Source organism: Rutidosis leptorrhynchoides, chromosome 11, assembly GCF_046630445.1.
Source record: "Rutidosis leptorrhynchoides isolate AG116_Rl617_1_P2 chromosome 11, CSIRO_AGI_Rlap_v1, whole genome shotgun sequence".
NCBI lineage: Eukaryota > Viridiplantae > Streptophyta > Magnoliopsida > Asterales > Asteraceae > Rutidosis > Rutidosis leptorrhynchoides.
The window spans coordinates 62992499-62996967 of NC_092343.1; the positions used below are offsets into that span (position 1 = coordinate 62992499).

The following is a 4469-nucleotide window of genomic DNA, read 5'->3' on the forward strand; positions in this document are numbered from 1 at the left end:
ACCCTAAATCGGGCTAAATTTTACTTTACAAAACATGAAGAAGAAAAAAAAAACGTTCATATTCTTCACGAACAATATTATCTTGAATGTTATTTTTGGCGATCGTTTTCCCGCCTAAATAATACTAACATTCATCACGAAGTGTCTCTTCTAAATGTTCATATTTTTGTGTGATCTTGATGCCGGAAAAAAAAATTTCCAAAAAAAAAGAAAAAAAAAATTTTGCTTCTCCCCGATTGGTTACTTTCCCATTGATCCTGCCCATATATATATATATATATATATATATATATATATATATATATATATATATATATATATATATATATCCTAAAATTGAATAGGCAAAGATACACACCATAATGTGATTCTAACAATATATTTTAGAATTAACACAAATGCATCAATGTATTCAGTTTTACAATAGTATACTAAAATATTATTTATCCACCAAATTACACCAAATTATGGTTCATACACCAAAATATGATTCATACATCAATGAGTTGAAGTAGACAATTCTTCTCCTTCCCATCAGCATTCATGCAATAACATCTCAGCATGACCATCTAACAAAATCAACTGTAAAAAAGGCAAAAATACACGTTAGACTCCATCTCAACTTGTAAACACAAACATATACATTGTTTATCTAATTATCTTTAGTTCCCTTAATTCAACTAGTTGATCTTAGAAAAATCAATGTTTCAAGGTAAACTCTGAAACTAAAATTAGGCATTACTGGACGATATGATCTTCATATGGACAGTCAGCAACCTCGACTTCATAATAATCTCGACTAGGTTGACTTATATAAGGAGACAACATAAATAGAAAGGAGCAAAGAAAATTAACCAGTAATATGAAATGTTTTATAACGTGGAAATATAAAAGGCAACGTCTTACAACTCTGCGAATAATAGGTTCCAAGGGTGAGCAGAGCCTTTAGAGACTATCCACCTTCAAAGCTTCTACAAATACACTGCACAAATAGATTTATCTGTCGAAATCAGAATTCCTGAAAATAGCTTAAATTGTAACACATGCACTGATTATCATAAGAAAGGCTTAAATTGTAACACATGCACTGATTATCATAAGAAAGGCTTAAATTGAGCTTTTTAACCCACAGTTGAACAACAAACAAACTCTATGAAAATAGCATCTTGGTAACCAAATGTGACATCAAGTGACAAGTAAACATTTCATTGTGTAGAGATCTAACCTGACTAAAACTGAAGCAATCATTCAAAAATTATGGTACTTGTCACAGCAACATCTCTGCAATCAGGGTCACCAGACATAGATATCCAATCTGTATCAAAATAAACAAGTGTATGAAATGTATATATGATTACTTACCTATTTAATCTCGTGCAGTATAAGACATATCCTCGTATGAGCCTTGAAGAAATGCTTTTTGAAATAAACTAAGCTCTCCTCTAAAGTCATCAATAGTTTGTTGCATACTCAAAATTTGATTTTCTTGAGTCTCAATTTTCTGATTTTGAAATTGTATCTGCTTTTCTTGAGACTCAATTTTCTGATTTTGAAACTGTATCTGCTTTTCTTGAGACTCGATTTTCTGATTTTGAAAATGTATCTGCTTTTCTTGAGAATCTAGTTGTTGTCTTTGAGATTGAAGTTGAACTGAGAGAGTGCCAACTTGATATTTTGTAGAATTTTCACATCTCATTGTTCTTAGGTCATAACTAAAATCTGTTACTTGCAACTTTGTTACTCCTTTTCCATAAAATCGGGCTCTTCCGGGCTTATCTGGAACAATAAGCTCCATCATAACTTCTCTCTCAATTTTTGACCTCTTGTGATTATCAACACATTCAGGATCATCCAACTCTAGAATCTTTTTTCCCACTTCCTCATTCGCCTTATCCTAAGATAAAGTCAGTAAACAAAATGGTTAATACCATGTCAAATAGCAAATCTAAATACATCATACGTAACAAATTGATAACTGTTACCTAAACTTTGACAACATTATAAATCAACACCATCAATTAGAAAATGATACAAACGATTTGGTAGAATTTGGTAGAATTGTTCACTAGATACTTATATATTCTATGGAAGATGTACCAAAAATGGGATACGGATTGTAAAAATAACATATATGCAACTAAATCCTAAAAGGAGACCTACAATCAGCCACAAAACAACATATCTGCAACAAGTAGTAATAATCCAATACACACAAACACTAAAACCAATCATTCTTTAGCATTTATATTACCTCAAGCCCTCAACTATCAAGTGTACACAGAATACAAAATCAATTTACACGACTATCAATCAAACACTTAACACGAGTATCAAAACTTCAACAAAAACATGGATAATTCATAGACAGAGGTTAACATCATAACAAAGAAACTCTACTCAAATAAACTAAGATAAAATATATAATATAATAAATTTATTACACAAAGGAGCTAAATAATGTCATAACTACTGCATTAAAACATGTATACCTTCATTCTCAAATTATAAATTCAACGAAGAAAAAAGTTAGGGTTTGTGATCATCATACCTTTAAATCACTGAAAAAATATTATGGGAGAATCGATTGTATGTCGCTCTGTGAATTGTTGAAACCTGATTGGATGCTTGACGCTGATGATACAACAAGTTTGATGATCAATTATATGAGTTTGTATATTTGAATCATTAAATCAACAAACAAATTATTGATTTACCTGTGACGTGAATCAATAGGATGTTCGATAAAGAAAATCGATTCAACTTCGCAACAGAATCGCAAGGCAAGTTATGGACGAAGTGACGAGCGCGGCAATTTTCTTCCAATTAACCCTAGAATTTGGGGTTTTTTGTGGTATGGTACTGATAGACGAGCGAGACTATTAGCAGATTGTGCTGTGTGTGTGTGTGTGTGTGTGTGTGTGTGTGTGGGGGTGGCGGTGGCGGTGGTTGAATGGTTATGACCCACATTTATTCACTCATGGCTACGGAGGTTCGCCTGCAATGATTTCGGGCTGCTAGCGTAGCGAGTAGTCGCCATGGGATTAGTCAAGTTGACCGTTTAGATAAACAGGTTAAAAAATAATAATAATAATAATAATATAATAATAATAATAATAATAATAACATTTAAAAGAAGAAAAACATGCTTAAAAGCGTGACTTATATTTGTATGCTAGGGAGTAAACAATTTTTCATGGATAAAAGTGCGAGGATTGTGCAATTTTTAATCACACTCATAAAAGTGAACTTTTTTTAATAAATTATGTATTTACACACTTGTAAATGTGTAACATTTTAATACACCTCTAATTGTGAGAATTCTTAATTTTACCATCACACTTTCAAGTGGTGTGAAGAAAAATGTGTGAGGAATCCATAAATTTGTTGTAGCGATTTAGACTTGATCACAAGATGGTCAAAATTGTTACCTCGAAAAGTCAATGTTTTTATTTGGAGAATAGTCTGGGATCGACTTTCGACTAGGCTAAATCTATCAAAACGAGGATTGGAGATCGAGAGGATAGGTTGCATTTGTTGCAATCATCGGGTTGAATCTGCCGATCACTTATTTTTTTTCTTGTCCAATCGCTATAGCTTTATGGAACAAGATCAAGGTTTGGCTCGATATGCAGATACCATTGTTTAACTCGTCTGATTGTATGGAGTGGTACGATATATTGATTGTCCCGTCAAAGTCGAAAGATATTATTTATGTCATAATCACGTACGAAGTATGTGTTATGACATATTTGGAGATTCCAGAATGATGTGCTATTCGCCAAGAAATCGATGAGAAAGGAACTTCTGTTCGATTCAATCCAGCTGTTTCATTTAATTGGTGTTGTAGTAGAAGTTCTAATAACTTCCGTTGGCTAATGAAGCCTTTGTAAATTGTACGGAGTATTTGTTTTTTCTCTCCTCTCTGGCTCCTTGCTAGAGGGAGCATGTTGGTTATTAATAAAATTTCATTGCTCAAAAAAAAAAAAAAAAAAAAAAAAAAGTTTTCTACTTTTTAGGATTATATGTGTTGTTATTTGTTATGTAAGTATTAGTATATATTTCCAAACAGTCAAAGTACAGAACAGAAGGGTTGGGTTAATACTAAATGAAACATAAACGTTTAGCAATTTTAGTGTTTGTAAACTATAGTCTCATTATCTGTTACTGTAGCAATGCCTTTTTGTAGTAAGTTGGCCAAACCATTAGTGTTATCCGAAAAACCGAAATGTTACCTTTTAACATTATTCATTTCAAATAAAAAGCGTAATTGGTTGGTTAACCCGGTCTCTTAAGATATTATTCATTTTTGCAGTCCATGTTTAACTCACTTTAAGATGTTTTTCAAAATTCATAAAGAACAAGTAGATATCATCCAACTATTAAGCCGATTAAGTTCACAGGATCTGACTAATCAACAGTCAAACAACGCGATCTAGGTAACACTCCAAAATGAGCCAAACACTTTTATT

General features: G+C 32.2%; 1 long non-coding RNA gene across 1 annotated transcript; it reads right to left on the minus strand.

Moving 5' to 3' along the window:
* Positions 1 to 397: 397 nt before the first annotated feature.
* LOC139877459 (uncharacterized) lies at positions 398 to 2877 on the minus strand. Its single transcript, XR_011768600.1, has 6 exons — positions 2715 to 2877; positions 2549 to 2631; positions 1363 to 1894; positions 1226 to 1281; positions 907 to 982; positions 398 to 582 (listed from the first exon to the last, which is right to left on the minus strand). It is a non-coding gene; the product is annotated as an uncharacterized lncRNA (long non-coding RNA).
* Positions 2878 to 4469: the final 1592 nt, after the last annotated feature.